Here is a 19,179-nt window from a genome sequence, read left to right as displayed (position 1 = left end):
CACCGCCTAGCCGAGCGCCGCCCAGCCATATCCGGAATTAAAAACCGCCTAGCGCTCGGCGGTTCCGTGGCGCTAGGCGGTGCGCTGGGCGATCCGCTCGGCGCTATTGCAGCGCTCCGGATCGCCGAGCGCATCGCCCAGCGGATTTTTTAATTTTTTTTTATTTAATGTTTTTTTTTGTGAAACTCATTCTTGGTTGTTTCTCATTTATAGAGACATCCGTGAATGTTTTATGTTCCAATTTCGATGTGGGACAAACTCATTCTTGGTTGTTTCTCTTTTATAGAGACATCCTTGAATGTTTTATGTTCCACTTTCGATGTGGGACAAACTCATTCTTGGTTGTTTCTCTTTTATAGAGACATCCTTGAATGTTTTATGTTCCAATTTCGATGTGGGACAAACTCATTCTTGGTTGTTTCTCTTTTATAGAGACATCCTTGAATGTTTTATGTTCCACTTTCGATGTGGGACAAACTCATTCTTGGTTGTTTCTCTTTTATAGAGACATCCTTGAATGTTTTATGTTCCACTTTCGATGTGGGACAAACTCATTCTTGGTTGTTTCTCTTTTATAGAGAAATCCTTGAATGTTTTATGTTCCACTTTCGATGTGGGACAAACTCATTCTTGGTTGTTTCTCTTTTATAGAGACATCCGTGAATGTTTTATGTTCCACTTTCGATGTGGGACAAACTCATTCTTGGTTGTTTCTCTTTTATAGAGACATCCTTGAATGTTTTATGTTCCACTTTCGATGTGGGACAAACTCATTCTTGGTTGTTTCTCTTTTATAGAGACATCCATGAATGTTTTATGTTCCACTTTCGATGTGGGACAAACTCATTCTTGGTTGTTTCTCTTTTATAGAGACATCCGTGAATGTTTTATGTTCCACTTTCGATGTGGGACAAACTCATTCTTGGTTGTTTCTCTTTTATAGAGACATCCTTGAATGTTTTATGTTCCACTTTCGATGTGGGACAAACTCATCCTTGGTTGTTTCTCTTTTATAGAGACATCCTTGAATGTTTTATGTTCCACTTTCAATGTGGGACAAACTCATCCTTGGTTGTTTCTCTTTTATAGAGACATCATTGAATGTTTTATGTTCCACTTTCGATGTGGGACAAACTCATTAATTATGTAATTTTTTTTAATTAATATACTTTTTAAATTTTATTAATATTAGTGAATTTTCTCGTTTTTGTGGCGTAAATTTAATTCTGTATATTGTGTGATTGTTAATTATTTAATTTTGTATATATTTGTTAATAGTGATGTGGATAGTATTATTAATGTTTCCCGTATATGTCTCGTAAATTAAATTCCGTATATTGTGTGATTGTTAATTATGTCATTTTATATAATTGTTATTAGTGATGTGGCTATTGATGTGGCTGGGCTATTTATGATGTGGCTAGGCTATGGCTGGGCTATTCATGATGTGGCAGGAGGATTTTTAGTGCTGATGATGTGGCAGTGGCTAGGCTATGGCTGGGCTATTGCTGGGCTATTCCTATTATGGATGGCCTAATCTGAACTTACCAAGGCAGCAGCATTTCATCCGTCATTGTAATTTTAGTGACGGACGAATCTGTCACAAATATTTTTTAGAGACGAGAATTTTAATGACAAAAAATATGTCCGTCACTAAAATTACAATGACGGAAATGAAATGCAGCTGCCTTGGTAAGTTCAGATTAGTGACAGAATATTCTATCACGAATTAGTGACTGACGTTTTTCATTCATTTTCCGTCATTAATTCTTGAAATTTCAGTGACCGTCACTAATTTCCGTCACTAATTCCTCTTTTTTTGTAGTGTTTCACACAATTTTACCATGAAGTTAAACAAATTGTTAAACCCTATACCGATTGAAAATGACTCTTTAAACCATGAGCGGGAGCACAAGGAATACATATATGTGGTACTCCATGTTAGACACCCGCCATTGCATTTATGCGCTTTCCCTCTCTAAATATATTGAAATCATCATCCCTCAGTCTCATAGTATCCCGTCCATAAAAATAGTCCATTTCCATTTATGGAAAGTTCTCCATAACTCAATACTCATATATATATATACACTATATATTAATTTATTAGTACAACTTATACCACTAGGTGTTAGGTTTGGTATAGTGAAAAACATGTTGCGAGCAAGTTCGCGCGAATATAATTTTGCTTGTATACGGAAAACTCTACAATCCACTTTTAACCCGATTTAGTATTATTCGAGCAGTATCGCACGAATAGGATCAGTATATTATTACATTGTGTTTGCTTGTGCATTTATAAGATGTTATATAAACATTTAAATGTATAAGAAGCAAACAAAGTCTAAGTCCTTTGCTTAGTAGACTGGTTGTGGGCATCGTCCACTTTAAGGTAACACAGTCGGTTCTATGCAATGCTTTGCAAAAGAAAAAGAAGAATTTCACAACCCAGATAGGCTTAGACTACCTATCGTGAAAGGTTGCAATGTCAGTCCGATTATTTCTAAGCCTTTGTGAAATAAGATGACGTTGGTGTGGTATAACACTGAATGGATCTAACAACAAGACGTGTCTTTATGCTATCTACTGAAAGACTAGGTTCTGATAAAATACTATTTCTTAATCTACACACGTTAGCATTGAGCATACGGTATTGATTATGCACTACTTTGACTTATCAAAAGGTGCGGATTTTTCGCAACCCAATAATCCTAATATATTGGCTAGTGATGATTAATATCTAGCGGTGCTAGGATTGCTATTATGTTGAATCGTGCGCATAATGTTCTCAAGAGGAGCTTGGACAAGGTTTTATTATTCGGAAACTGGTCAGTTGAAATTTAATTATTCCATGAATAATAAATAAGTGTTTCTTGCTAAGTCCACTCTTGTAATTAATAAGATGTTAATTAATTAAGTCCATAGCAGACTTTAATTAATTAATGGACATTTATATCTTAAGCGCTGGAAATAAATAATAAACAAAACGGAAACCCGGATTACTTGTAATTTCGGATTATGGGGAGGTTAATATTACTTCTGTAGTGTCTGCTTGTAATATTCCAATATAAGCTTGTATTAAATTGTGGGTTCAATTTAATTAGTAAAAAGTTAATTGGGGTGAGCCCATATCCAAAACCTTCCATAGATCCTTGACTGGACCCAATATGAACTTAATATAAATAGGAGAATAAAGGATACAGAAAATACGATTAATGAAGAGGAAAAATTCGTCCACTCTTATACAGAGTAGATGACGAAAATTTCTCAGTTCTCCACCGTGAGGAATTTCTGTCTTCTTTATTCGAGTCCTAGTGTTCTGATAAGATCAGCCTACACTGATTTCGGAATACAGTTCGGGAACCAGTTAGAAGATCCGTGGTCTAGTATTGAAGATCATCGTAGAGAAGGAGCAAGCAATCGATGATTCTTTGGAGAATCAAATCGGTAACTCTAAACCGTAGTATTCATGTATAGGATTTATATTCTTTGAGCATGAATTATTTGCGTTCTAGCATGCAATTCTGTGTTATCATGTGAATAGATTAATCCCATAATCCGTCAAATAGATCCTACGTCTGATTTATTTGTTTTGTACAAGTCTTCTGCTGTGCAAGGGGATTCAAACCCCAGCACTGGGATCCACCATCATTACAAAAAAGCGCTGTATAGTGACGGAAATTAGTGACGGCAGCTGCTAGCTCAACAATTAGTGACGGAAAATGACTGAAAAACGTCTATCGCTAAATAGTGACAGAATATTCTGTCACTAAAGCGAAGCAGCCATCTATATTTTTCGTCATTTGGTGGGATTAATAGATATAGTGACGAACAAATCTGTCACTAATATTTTTTATTGACAAGTTTTTTAATGACAGATCCGCCAAACTTACTATGTCACTAAAAACTTGTCAATAAAAAATATTAGTGACGGATTTGTCCGTTACTAAAGCTATTAATCCAACGAAATGACGGAAAATATAGATGGCTGCTTCGCTTTAGTGACGGAATAATCTGTTACTATTTCATGACTGACGCTTTTCCGTCACTAGTTGTTGAACTAGCAGCCGCCGTCATTACTTTCCGTCACTATCTAGCGGTTTTTTTATAGTACATTAAACAATAATAATATTGTGACTCCCGATTAACTACCTTTATTCTCATCTTTTTTACTTGACTAATTATATATTATTCCCATTTCATCTTAAATGTCTCTATTTTCATAAAGAAAATGTGAAATAAAAAAGTAAATAGAGAAGTAAGATACACAGTCCCACTTATATTGCTATGGCTCTTGTCATAGATTCAGAGGTGAAGCGTCCTGTCAAGCAATGATTCGTACCATTTTAAATCTTGATGGTCACACGTGGTCTGTTTAATTTAATCCCATAATATTTTATGAATTCTCGAAAATAATTGACCACAATAATTCATCTAACTGTATTTCAATTCCAAGCTGGCTAAAATAAAAAAGTATTACTCCTTCCCTCCCTCCCTCCCTTATATTTCAAGTGATTAACTTTATTTTTTTGGACAGTCTCACCTTAAATGATTGATTTTATTTTTTAGCTAAAAATAAAAATTTAATTATGTCTTACATTATTTTCTATCTTACTTTATTCTCTTTTTTTATTTTATTATCTCTTTATCTCTCATACTTTTTACTCTCTCATACTTTACTCTCTTCACTTTAACTTAATATATATCATTTTCTTAATTCCTATGTCGAAAAGAAATTCATCACATGAGATGAGAGAGGAAGTATAGGATTGGAAAAGATTTTCACCCCAATTATTGAGATTTATCTGACTATTAATTCATTGGTCCACAACTCCACTACTACAAAAGCATGATGTTTTTACTAAAATTATGGACCCCGCATTTTTCTTCAACTTATAGTATATTGCAGAAAAATAAATATGACCCTATTATCATATAGGTACAAACTTTATTTGTACGGAGGGAGTATATGATTGGAAAAGATTTTCCACCCCAATTATTTGAGATTTATCTGACTATTAATTCATTGGTCCCACAACTCCACTACTACAAAAGCATGATGTTTTTACAAAAATTATGCACCCTGCATTTTTCTTCAACTTATTAGTATATTGCAGAAAATAAATATGACCCTATTATCATATAGGTACAAACTTTATTTGAAGATATGTGCTTCAATATGTCACAAAATGTGGGGTTAAAAACGAATTGTGTGTATCACATGCTTTCTGACATTGTACATTACACATGTGAGGGCATATCATGGCATATACAATCAGATAATTGAGTGCAAAAAATCTTTTAAAAACTATTTGATTTTATTCTGTTTTATGGAAAACATGGATTTGAGAATGTCACAGCGGGTCCAAAATAAGCTTGCTTGATAAAGATGTTGTATATATCAGCTAGACTGATAAAAAATCGACATGTCTAGAATATTTATTGATATAGTATTCGCAACATAAAAGTTAGTAGTATAAGATTTCAGATCTGAGATTCAACCTATGTGTTACTATTAATTTAAGACACTCAATATTAAGCCGCTATTTTAGAAAACCACGAGGCGCATTTATTCCTATTTTCGTGACAAACCAGCACTCAAATATGTACTCCCTCTGTTCCTAATATATTCTCACTTTGACGGTATGAGTTAGAAAAATTAGTAGAATAAGAGTCTTATTTTTATATACTTCCCATATTTCCAATATATATCTTATTTTACTTATTCTTCACTTTAATTATATTATTTTTCTACAACATGTACAAAAGAAATGTTTCATTTATAGAAGAGAATATTAATTTATATTAATTTTATAATGAAATGTGAGTGGAAATGAGTTAGTAGAATGTGAGGTTCACTACCAAATATGGTAAAAATGAAGTGCGACAATTAATATGAGCCTGATCAAAATGGAAACTGGGACACATAATGAGGGACGGAGGGAGTATCACATTTATCTTCGTAGCTTGTCTCACAAAAAATGTCACATTTCCTATTTTGGAAAAAAAATCGATCACATTAATACAATATACTCCCTCTGTCCCAAAAAAAGAGCCAGACTTTGTCATTTTGGTTCGTCCCACAATAAAATCATACTTCATTATTACCCATAAATAGTAAGTAAGTCTCACATTCCACTAACTCACATCACTCACATTTATTATAAAATAAATATAAAAAAGAGGGTCATGTATTCCACTAACTTTCTAACCCACTATTCTTACATTCCTTAAAACTCGTACCCAAAACAAGAGTGACTCCTATTGTGGGACGGATTGAGTATTATTTCATCTCTCCACTTAGCACACAAAACAATATTTTCTAAAATTTCGTATAATTACCCAAGGGTGTATTCAAGAACAATATGAAGAGTAATTGAATATTTAATGAGTAGAACTGGGTAATTATGTTATATTGTAAAAAAAAAAAATAACTCATTTCAAATATTCAAGTGGACGTTATAAAAACAATACGAGTCTCTTGTGGTAGGATGAAGGTCACGGGGAGTAATATTTATCTAATACATGTTTGTTTGTAAATTAATATACGACATGTTACTAGTTATAGTTAATTAATATCTATAAAATCGAGGGAATATCATTATACATTTATTATACTTATAGAATTTATTGAAATATGGTTCTCACTTTAGCAATGCACGCTATCGATACAGCAATGACATTTTCACCTAATAATGTAAAGTTACCAAAGCAATACGTAAACATTATTTATAGTCTACGTCGTATCAGAGGAAAGAGTAATAGATTTTAATAGAGTTACGTTCGATATTGTTGCTGGGACATAATGGCCCATGATTATATGTTTAGTCAAGATTAGAAGTATGGAGATATAGCTAGGGCCCTAAAGCTTGGCATAAACTCCCTCCATCCCATCTCATGTGATTGATTTCTTTTCGGCACGAGAATTAAGAAAATGATATGTATTGAGTTAAAGTGGAGAGAGTAAAATATGAGAGAAGAAAAAAAGTAAGAGAGATAAATAGAGAATAAAATAAGAAAGAGATAATAAAGTAAGAGAGATAATAAAGTAAGAGATGGTTAAAGTTTTGTTTTTAGCTTAAAAAGGAAATCAATCACTTGAGATGTGACAATCCAAAATGGAAAGTTGATCACTTGAGGTGGGACGGAGGGAGTATTTCTTTTCGGCAAAATGGCCAAAATTTAAATTGTTTATTTGTCTTGAAAAAGTCGAGCATAAATGTCATTAGCACATTTTAGTTTCACCAATAAAGTTATTTCGTTTTCCCCTTAAATTAGTAATCATGGTCCCATAGGCCATAAATAGGGGTGGTTTGGTAGAGTATACCGTACCATGAGAGTCATACCGTATACCGTACCGAAAGTTACGGTATGACAAAACACCATACTGATAGCGTACCGAATTTTTCGGTATACTAGAAGTTCGGAAGCGGAAAGGTAGTTTCTTATACCGTTACCATACCGTGTTTTCGGTATACCGAACTGCGATACAACATACCGTCTTACATGTTATACACGAAAAAATCTATTACACCCAAAAATTTAAAAAAATAATTCTATTTCTTATTTTCGTATAACAGAGAATTATATTTTTTAATTTTAGTATAAATATAACATAAAATATATACTCCCTCCATCCCAGCCTAAGTGGGACGTTTTCCTTTTGGTACGTCCCAACCTAAGTGAGACGTTTCCTTTTTTGTAATAGTCAAGTCACTCCTCTCTCCTACTTTATCATCTTACCTCTCCTACTGTATCATCTCTTTTACTTTATTCTCTCTTTCTCTTTCTTACTTTATCCTCTCTCTTACTATTTTCTCTTTTTATCTTTCTTACTTTACTCTCTCTCTTACTTTACTATTAATTAATTCAATAAACACCACTACCTAAATTCTTGTGCCAAAATTGAAACATCTCGCTTAGGCCGGGACGGAGGGAGTACTATATTGTATGTTTATATATATAATATCAATTGGTATACTGGTATACCACAGTATACCGAAGTGTAGGTATATATCGACGATTCGGTATGACGGTATATACAGGTATACCGAAGATTCGGTATACCACGGTATACCGCGGTATAGGAAATCTAATACCATTACCGTACCAAATCTTTCGGTGCGGTATAATACCGTATCGAAAACTACGGTATACCGAAAAATCGGTATTTTCGGTACGGTAAGTCCAGTATTCGGTATATTTCAGTATAATTCCCCACCCTAGCCATAAATATGCTTTTTGTTCTATTTTTCAGGTTTAGAACTATAGTAAGATACTCCCCCCGTCTGTGAAATGTTGTCCAGTTTTGCTATTTTGGTCCGTCTGTGAAAAGTTGTCCACTTTGTTTTTTTTGTTTTTAGTAAATTCTCCCCACTTTCCACTAACTCTTTACGGCTCACATTCTATATAAAACTAATATATAAATGAGAGATTCTCATTCCGCTAACTTTTTCAACTCACTTTTCTTCACATTTCTTAAAACTCGTATTGAGTTAAACTTGGTCAATATTTCATGGACGGAGTGAGTAATTCACTACTTGGAAAAATCAAACAAACGTTAAAAGCATTAAGTAACTGTGATAAGCAAAAAGAACGTGGGTTGTATGAGAGGTTGGTCATGCTTTTTTGGTGTAGCACCACCCAAATTTTTGTGACCTAATTTTCTTGATTCGTGGCAATTTATTTATTGTACGTAATTTTTGCATTTATTGGAAATTGTGTTTATTTGATTACCGTGGCTTGAATATATTTATTGGGAGGAAATTAAAGTACATTTAATTTCCTAAGAGTGCTTTTATTTAATTGGGATCATGCAAAATTATTCTAGCCTATGTTATGGTAATTTTTGACCAACCCCTCTTGTTGGAGATGATTTTATTTATTATTGGATTAATATTTTTCCTTGGATATTTATCCAAATTTAATTTTCTATTATTTTCAAGGGAATTTTCGACCCCTCTATTTATTTGTCATGATATTTTGTGGTTTAATTGATACCTAATTGTGTTCTTTCCATAAATTAAATCCATATCAAATCTTTCCTTGTGGAATATCCATAATTATCGACCCTATCTTTTTTGGCTCGTGATTCTTAAAACCCTCTTAGAGAGGGAATTATTTTGTGGATTTAATTAATATATTGTGCATATTTTTCTTAATTAAATCCACCATATCTTACTAAATCTTTCCATATCCTATATAAATTAGGATTTGACTTTTTAAAATTGTATGAGGATTTTCATCCCCTATATGCATTAATTCCTTGTGAATTAATTTATTTGTTACCTATTTTGTTGGAGTCTTTTCCTAAAAAGATTATCAAATTTAAATCATATTCCTATTAATAGAGGATTTAAATTTTCATTCTTTACTCCAATAATTTCTCCCCTCTATACATGGAAATAATTGATTGACCTTGTTGCCTAATTGTGGATTCTCAATATCTTTATACCTATTTTATGAGTATCTTTCTCTACAAGTACATATCAAATTAATTCTGTGCTAATTAAAAATACAAAAACTGGCCCACCTTATTTAACTGTGACATTCATTTTTGAGATATCTCTATAAATATGACACTCTCAAAACCCTAACCCTATCACCATACCACACTCCTCTCTGTCTCTCAATTTTCTTCCATTATTCACCAAGAATTCTTCATCACTTTGTATTCTTTGAAGTGAAGATTTAAGATTTGTTGAAAAACAATTGTTAATCCTTGATTCTATCGATTGTTTTTTTTATGAAGAAAAAGGTATTTAATTCATCTTTTCTTATTTAACCGTTCAATGATGATTTTGAACCCTCTGTTAGAGTTTATACTATAAATCACCCTTCGAGTGATTTAATACTGTAAAAACTCTTATTTTATTTTTCAATGAATAAAACAGATTATTTTTTGTCATAATGTTGTTATGTTTACATTTAATGGTTGTTTTATTACATATTTAAATGTATAAGAAAATTAACAAAGTCTAAATCTTTGTTTTAGTAGACTGGTTGTGGGCCTCGTCCACTTTAAGGTAATACGGTCAGTCTGAATAAAGAAAAAGAAGATTTTTCACAAGCCAGATAGGCCTAGACTACCTATCATGAATGTTGCAATGTTATTCAGCATATTTCTAAGCCTTACTGAAATAAAATGACAGGGCTGAGGACTAGTTGGGTACTCAAATGGGCTCATGCAGAAAACATTTTAATAAGTTATGTCATCAATACCAGTGCTCTAGAGGTTTTATATAGTAAGAAATATCACGAGAACACAAAAATCCAAGTATAGCCAGACAATTTATCTCCTCATTTCCACATCAATCAATCAATCACATCCTTTACCATAGTGAAGACGGCTAATGTGGCCACACTATTCGCCACGAGAACGGCCGACTAGAAAGACGGCTCACGATTCCCCTCTGTGTACACAGCCTGATAGGCGGTGCAGGACGCTAATAGCCTAACTCAGACACGAATTGTTTATCATAGCCAGCATAGAGTCCTATGGAGGATAACGAACTCAAAAACGAACTAGATGCATCAATTCACATCTCAAGCAGATGCAAGTTATAGCATAATGGAGCAAGCTCAAACGAACTAGGCATCAGGCAAAAATCTCAACATCAAAACAATCACGGAATGACATAACACTTTAAACCACCCTTATATCACCACATCATATTTTCGGAAAAATAAAGAGGTTTGAAAAGAAAGCCCACCTCGATCGCTTAGCAAATTCACAACCCAACTTATAGCAACTCTCGATCCTCGAGTTCACGAGTACACAACACCCTTGTCAATGACAACACAAGTCAACCTTCCACAACAACATTTTACTATGCATGTCCTATAGTTTTCTCTCTCATCGTTTTTCTCAAATTCCCAACCCAACATACGTCACAAAGGTGTAAAGACACACGTAACACATTCCAACTTATCACAAGTGATTTCAACATTAAACACGTTCCTTGGACATACATGCATCGTATAATACTTTTAAACTTGAAACTAGGTGTCATTTTAACAAGGCAGAAAACTGGCAGAACTGCGCGACCGTTTTGTAAAAATCACTATAAATTTACCCGACCTCATATAAAGCTAAATTTTGGTCACAATATAGAGGACACATTCAAGTTCATGCATGAAAATTTTTACACCGAAATCACGTCATTTAGTCAGTCATATCATATATTAAACTCTCTGGTCGGAACATACAATTTCTGACAGCACTGTGCAGTTTATTTGAAAAATTTACCATAAATTCATCCAATGCCCAAAAAGGCTGAAAATTTAACACGACTCAGAAGACTCTTCAAATATTCATCTAGTTCAAGAATCACATCAATCGAAGGTCATTTGGTCAGTCAAATAGAAAACGAAACATTCTTGGCGAGAACACGAGTTTCTGGCAGATTTGCGCAGTCAACTTCAAAAATTTATTAAACATTCATATTTTGATAAAAAGGCTGAAATTCACGCGAGACACAGGTAACACCTTGAAGTTTACTAAGTAAAATTTTCATATCAAAATTCGGCCGTTTGATAGGTCAATTACTCATCAGAAGCTACTGGTCGAACATCACAGATAACAGATGCACAATTTCTAAATTAGGGTTTCCTTCTCAATCATCCAAACACACAATCATGCCTGATAAGACTCTCTTAAACATGTTTGCACATAAACTCACATCATTCACCAAAGATTCCAATCAAACTTCACACAATTCAATTGAAACGCATATTTATCAAGGTTTTCAAGCAAACTCACTTTTCCCCCGATTAAACTTGCGATCTACGATTCCTACACCCACTACATGCATGTAGGATTCAAGAACATGGTTCAATATACCTTCTTTGACAAAAACGAATCGGTAGAACCAAGAAACGAGGTGATTCGTCGGAGATTCTTGAAAATAAACTTCAATGGATGCAAGAAACAATGGTGGAAGAAGTTTTTTGGAGAGAATGTGGAGAGGGAGGAGGTAGGCACGAAAATTGAGGGAGAATGGGGGTTAGGGTTTAGTTTAGGTGTTTTTATAGGATTAGGGTTAGGTTTAAAATCAATTAATTAATTAATTGTGGGAAAAATTACAATTAAATAAATCCCACAATTAAAAGAATAAAATAAGCATGTGGGAAGGGGAGGAAATTTTCGAAAATTCCATGTAGGAATAGCAAGGAATTTATTTGGTATTTACTTGGAGAGAAATATTCACAACTAAGGATATAAAAGTGAATATTTCATAAACAAGGGAACAAAATAAATTAAATCTCCATGTATGAAAATAATGGTGGGGGCCAAAAAATTTCCATAAGGAATTTGCACAAGGAAATTATTTAAATCCCCAATTAAAAGAATAGGAATTAAATTAGGCAATTTATTTATAGGAAAAAGGCTCCCATAAAATAGGCAACAATTAATTAAATTCCCACAAGCGAAAATATTGCATAGGGGGGGCGTGTGATATGGAAGAAAAGTAGGAGAAAAATATTCACATCCCCAATAATTTAGACATAGGAATTTATTTGAATAAAAAGGGATTCCACCAATTAGGAAACAAATAAAATATCCTCCAAAATTTAGTGGAGGGGCCGAAAATTGCTAACCAAGGAATGTCCCAACTCTCTATTTATTTTAGGTGAAGAAATAAATTATAACATGATTTAATTGGATTAGATTCAAAGGAAGAGAGTCAATAAAGCACCAATTAAATCAAATGAAAATAATTCTTTCTCCTATAGGAGATTTTCGAAAACTCCAAGGAAATAAAAATGGAGTTCGAATTCCATGTAGTACCATTTAGGGGTCATTTGGTTTGGATTTAATTTGGATAAGTATCCCAATACAATTAATTAAATCCAAGAAATGAAATACTATTTCAATAATTAGGAAGGGCCGAAAATTCCAATGAATTGGCTCGAAAAATATAAATGCATGATCCTATTAATTATTTCCCCACATTGGAAAATATAAAACATCAAGTTCATCATTCCACATTAACCACGAAAATTTATTTCACGCAAAACACTTAATCACATAGAAACGAAAGTTTCATAATTCCAAGAATCCAAAATTCGAATAACATATAAGAAGAGCCACACAAAAAAATTTGGGATGTTACACTTCTCGTCTGGAGGTAGAATACTGTAGTGCCGAGTTCCTTGCAGCGTATGATGTCATCTTCTTTATTCCCTTGAGGCTCATCTTTCACCTCCTCTGGAGTTTCAAGTGTCATGTCGTACATGAGAGGTGCAGCGATCGCTTCTTCTTCTGCTAAGACTTCTCCTTTGTTGGTTCGGCTTCAACGGCCCATGTTCCTTCTTGCTTTTCCAGTAATCCCTCCGACTTTTGCTCAGCCTCTGATGGATCCTTTTCTTCAGGTTTACTTACACCTTCTTCTTCTACCCTCTTCTCGTTCACCCTAGCTTCTGATCAGTCCTCTTGTATCCCCTTCATGATATCAGCTAGCAGGGCGACTTGCTTAATCATTTCATCCATGCTGAATTTTTTCTCATCATACGTCTGCTGCGTTTCCAGGGTAAGCTCATCATTTGATTTTAAGCAACGCCTCATGCTCTGCTAGGATACGTTCAATCCTCCGATCCTTTCTTTTGTATAGTCTCCATAATGATTCTCATCAAGGGTGGTTCAAGACTCTGTTGAAGCTGAGGTTGATATTGATGTTGATCAGGACAAGCTTGGTTCTGGTAACACTGGGGATCTTGAGTTTGCCAATCCTCACCCTGCCATGTTGGGATATAATCCTCTGCATCTGGGAACCATGGGCTATGGGGTTGATCTTGGAAAGATGGATAGTGGCTGGGGTAGTGTGCTTGATAAGTCTGTTGACTAGGCTCATAGACGTGAGAATCAGGGTGAGGTTGGTGGTTTGGATATCCAATTTCCCATTTGGGCATTTGGGTGGCAATCGGATATGCTTCTGACTAATACGTGGGAGATGAGTATTTTCCTCAGACCAGCTCCATTGAGGTGGGGCTTGGCTGCTCTCTTGTCCTCCATAGTAGAGGTATATATGTCGGCATTCCTCTGCTTGCCCCCAGGATTTCCAACTCCTATTTGAACTCAAAATCACTCCCGTATTCAGGCGATGACTCACTTGATCAGTTTGGAAATGGGGTTCGATTGAGGGAACTTGTAGATGGCTTGACTCAATCACTGAACTGAATGCTCTCTCAAGCTTATCAAACCGGTTCTTCAATTGCTCGTCGTCCTCTCTCAAGAATTTAGCTCTCTTATAGGGCTGAAATGGAAGCTCGTTTTGTTAGAGTTTTGTATACTAGAAATCACCTTTCGAGTGAGTGAATACTGTAAACTATATATATTCTTTTCCAATGAATGAAAGATTATTTTTTGTCATAATGTTGTTATGTTTTACAATTAATGGATGTTTATTGTATATTTAAATGTATAAGCGAACGTAACAAAGTCTAAGTCTTTGTTTTAGTACACCGGTTGTGGGCGTAGTCCACTTTAAGGTAACACGGTCAGTTCTGAAAAAGAAAAATAAGAATTTCACAACCTAGATAGGCCTAGAGTACCTATCGTGAAAGGTTGCAATGTCAGTCCGCATATTTCTAAGCCTTATTGAAATAAGATGACGTTGGTGTGGTATAGCACTGAAATGGATCTAAACGGCAAGACGAGTCTTTATGCTATCTACTGAAAGACGAGGTCTTGATAATTATTTCTTAATCAATGTACGTTAGCATTGAGCATACGATATTGATTATCTACTACTTTGACTTACCAATAGGTGCGGGTTTTTCGTAACCCAACGATCCTGGTATCTTGGGTAATGGCGATTAATATCTAGCGGTGCTAGGATTTATATTATATGAATCATGCGCGAGGTGAGTCTCGTTTGATAACATCCACAAGAGGAGCTCGAAATAAGGTTTTATTATTCGGAACCTAGCTAGTTGGAGTTTGATTACTCTATGAATAATAAATAAGCGCTTCTTGCTAAGACCACTGACTTGTAACCTGGATCTGAGCCACTATCGAAAGCACCATACCGAATGGCCCCCAAGGAGTTGGCCGAATTAAAGATTCAGTTGCAAGAACTACTAGATTTGGGCTTCATTCGACCTAGTGTGTCACCGTGGGGAGCGCCTGTTTTATTCGTGAAGATGAAGGATGGACGATGAGGATGTGCATTGACTATCGTGAACTCAATATGTTGACCTTGAAGAATAAGTACCCTCTACCAAGGATTGATGATTTATTTGACCAACTTCAAGGAGCTGGCGTGTTTTCGAAAATGGACTTGAGGTCGGGATATCATCAACTAAAGGTCCGACGAGAGGATGTGCCTAAGACTGTTTTTCGCACTCGTTATGGCCATTACGAGTTCATCATGATGCCGTTTGGACTGACTAACGCCCCGGCAGTTTTTATGGACTTGATGAACCGAGTTTTCCACGAGTATCTTGACAAATTTGTGCTAGTCTTCGTTGATGATGTGTTGTTATTCGAAGAACAATGAGGAGCATGGATGGCACCTGCGAACCGTGTTGGAAACATTGCGGAAGGAACAGCTTTACGCCAAGTTTAGTAAGTGTGAGTTTTGTTTGGATAAAGTGAACTTTCTTGGTCATATAGTGATGGCGGATGGAATCCAAGTGGACCCAGCAAAGGTTGAGGCCGTGCAAAACTGGAAATCGCCGAAAACATCGAGTGAAATTCGCAGTTTCTTGGGATTGGGGGGATATTACCGACGTTTCATCGAGGGATTCTCTAAAATTGCGAGACCGATGACGCAACTGTTGAAGAAGAGAATCAAAGTAGTTTGGACGCCGGAATGCGAGGTGAGTTTCCAACTCTTGAAAGAGAAGTTGACTACAGCACATGTCCTAGCGGTGCCGAAAACTGACAAGGACTTCGCCGTCTACACTGACGCGTCGAAAGTAGGACTTGGATGCGTGTTGATGCAAGATGGGAAGGTGATAGCGTATGCTTCCCGGCAATTGAGACCAAATGAACTAAACTTTCCGACTCATGACTTGGAACTAGCAGCAGTAGTGCACGCACTAATGATTTGGAGACATCATCTCTATGGAGTGAGATGTGAGATTTATACGGATCACAAGAGTCTCAAGTACTTCTTCGAGCAGAAGGAGCTGAACATGCGACAACGACGTTTGGCTGGAGATCGTGAAGGATTATGACTGCGGTATTCACTACCATCCATGCAAGGCGAACGTGGTAGCCGATGCTTTGAGTAGGAAGAACCAACCGCAACTAGCTTCTCTCCTAACTTAAGATGAAACGTTGATCCGTGAGTTCGATAGGATGCATTTGGTAATAGTGAAAGTGCCCGAGACAGTAGGAGGAAGAATAGCGACGCTAGTAATTGAGCCAGACTTAAGAACCAAGATCATAGAAGCTCAACGATGTGATGAGAAGTTGGAAGAGACACGTGCGAAGGTGAGAACCGAGAAACAAGACCACTTTCGTGAGGAGGCGGACAATGCTTTGACGTTCGATGGACGTTTGTGTGTGCCAAACGATGAGGCGCTAAAAGATGAGATTTTGAGTGAAGCACACGACACTCCTTACACTGCTCACCCTAGAAGCACGAAGATGTATCGAGACTTGAAGCAACATTTTTGGTGGAATGGAATGAAAGGTGATGTAGCATCGTTTGTGGAACGATGTCTAGCATGTCAACAAGTGAAGGCCTTACACCAACGACCGTATGGGAAATTGCAACCGCTCGAAATTCCCAAATGGAAGTGAGAGCATTTAGCCATGGACTTCGTAACAAGATTACCAAAGTCACAAAAGGGGAATACTGCGATTTGGGTGATCATCGATCGACCCACTAAAAGCGCGCACTTCTTTACCGATTAGGATTACCTATTGTTCAGACAAGTTAACTAAGCTCTACGTGAGTGAGATTGTACGTTTGCATGGAGTGCCAAAGACCATTGTATCGGAAAGCTAGGCACGAAATTGAACATTAGCACTGCTTATCACCCGCAATCTGACGGGCAATCGGAAAGGACGATTCAAACACTTGAAGATATGCTGTGAGCCGTTGTCCTAGACCGAGGATAAAGTTGGGAAACTGTTCTGCCATTGGTTGAATTCTCCTACAACAATAGCTATCAAGCAACGATCGATATGGCGCCGTATGAAGCCCTGTATGGTAGGAAATGTCGATCCCCACTCTATTGGGATGAGGTTGTTAGGACCCGACGCTATCAAGGAGATGACCGAAATTGTGCATCAAGTCCGTGCAGGATCAAAGAAGCTCAAGATAGGCAGAAGTCGTATGCTGACGTGCGCCGAACAGAAATCAAATTTGATGTTGGTGACAAAGTCTTCTTGAAAGTATCCCCGACGAGAGGAGTTGTGAGGTTTGGAGTGAAGGGCGAATTGAAACTGCGTTTTGTAGGGCCGTACGAGATTATTGATGAAGTAGGTCCTGTAGCGTATCGCCTGGCGTTACTTCCTAGTTTTGGGAATGTGCACAACGTGTTCCATGTGTCGCAGTTGTGCAAGTATGTGTTTGATCCCAAGCATGTGATTCATCAAGAAGAGGTTGTCCTGACCCCCGATATGAGCTACGAGGAGAGCCCCGAAGCAATCTTAGATGGAAAGGTGTAAGAGTTGCGAAACAAGTCAATAGCATCCGAGAAGGTGTTGTGGAAACACCATGGTCCCGAGGAAGCCACGTGGGAGTTAAAAGATAGAATGAAAGAAAAGTACCCCGAATTGTTTTTGTGAGACGACCAAATTTCGGGACGAAATTTCTGTTAAGAGGGGAAGGATGTAGCACCCCGAAAAATTTGCGACAATGCGGATGTTGAATGGGAATTTCTTTTATGGAAATTGATTTTCTATTGGATTGAGTTAATTATGTGGAATTAGTTATTGTGAGTTATGTGGAATAATACGAATTATGTTCCAATATGTGAATTAAATTAAATGGGATCATGCATATTTTTCTAGCCATTTTATTTGATATTTTTCGGTCCTCCTAATTATTTGAAATAGTATTTTCTTTATTGGATTTAATTAATTATTTTGGGATAAATATCCAAATTAAATCCAAACCAAATTATCCCTATGTTATTCTACATAATTTCCGACCCCTTACCCATTTCTTGGTTTTTTTCAGAATCTCCTATTAATTAGGAGGATAAATTATTTTGTAGATTTAATTGGTACCTTACTTATTTCCTTCATTGAATTAAAAATCCAATTAAATCTCTCCATATCCTATTTTAATTAGGATTTGTGTCACGACCGCCCAAACTAGGGGTACTACCAACGAGGCGATCGTGACCACGGGATAACATTAAAGACAACATTTAAGGATAACATTTTATATGAAAACTTAATTAGCTTAAAGGAATAATATTTTAGTTCATTAAAAGTTTAGATAATAAATTTTTAGTTTAAAGATACTTAAAGTTATAAATTTATTATTAATTAGCAACGACTTATGGCAAATGATTTTTTTCAAAAGAAACAGCGGAAAAAATAAATATTAAAATCCAATTAACTTCCAAAAGAAAATATTTGGTTTAGTTCACGAAAAACCATTTCAGAGTAACACGGTAAACATCAGATTAACGCCTAACACAATCAAACATGCTCAAACACAGTACGAAACAGAATAAAGTCTTGAGGCATAGTTCAAAAATATAGCAGCGGAAATAAGGTTTAAAGAGAGTCAAGGATGACGTCTATGTATGAAGACACAACGCATCCAAAGTTCCTAGGCCAACTCAACATCCACCGCAACATCCCGCTCAACCTGCACATAGGGAAAAACATATGCAGGGCTGAACACCTGTTGTACTCAATGGGCTCATGCCGAAAACATTTATACAGTTATGTCATCCATACCAGTGATCTCGAGTTTTATACGTAGTAAAGAAATATCATCGAGAACACAAAAACGTTTATAGACTGGCCAGTCAAATAATCTCCCCATTTTCTCAACAATCCATCAATCACAATCATCAATCCACAGTGCGACGAAAGTGTGGCCACACTATTCGCCCACGAGACCGGCCGACTAGCAAGGACGGCTCCCGATCTCACTAGTGTACACAGCCTGATAGGGTTTGCGGCCCTACTCAGACCCGAATTCGTTTCACAACACAGCCATATAGCCTAACGGAGTAAACTCAGACGAACTAGGCATCAGG

The sequence above is a fragment of the Salvia splendens genome, chromosome 11 (genome assembly GCF_004379255.2).
Source record: "Salvia splendens isolate huo1 chromosome 11, SspV2, whole genome shotgun sequence".
Classification (NCBI taxonomy): domain Eukaryota; kingdom Viridiplantae; phylum Streptophyta; class Magnoliopsida; order Lamiales; family Lamiaceae; genus Salvia; species Salvia splendens.
The sequence above is the reverse complement of the archived record's forward strand: the minus strand, read 5'-3'. Positions refer to the sequence as shown.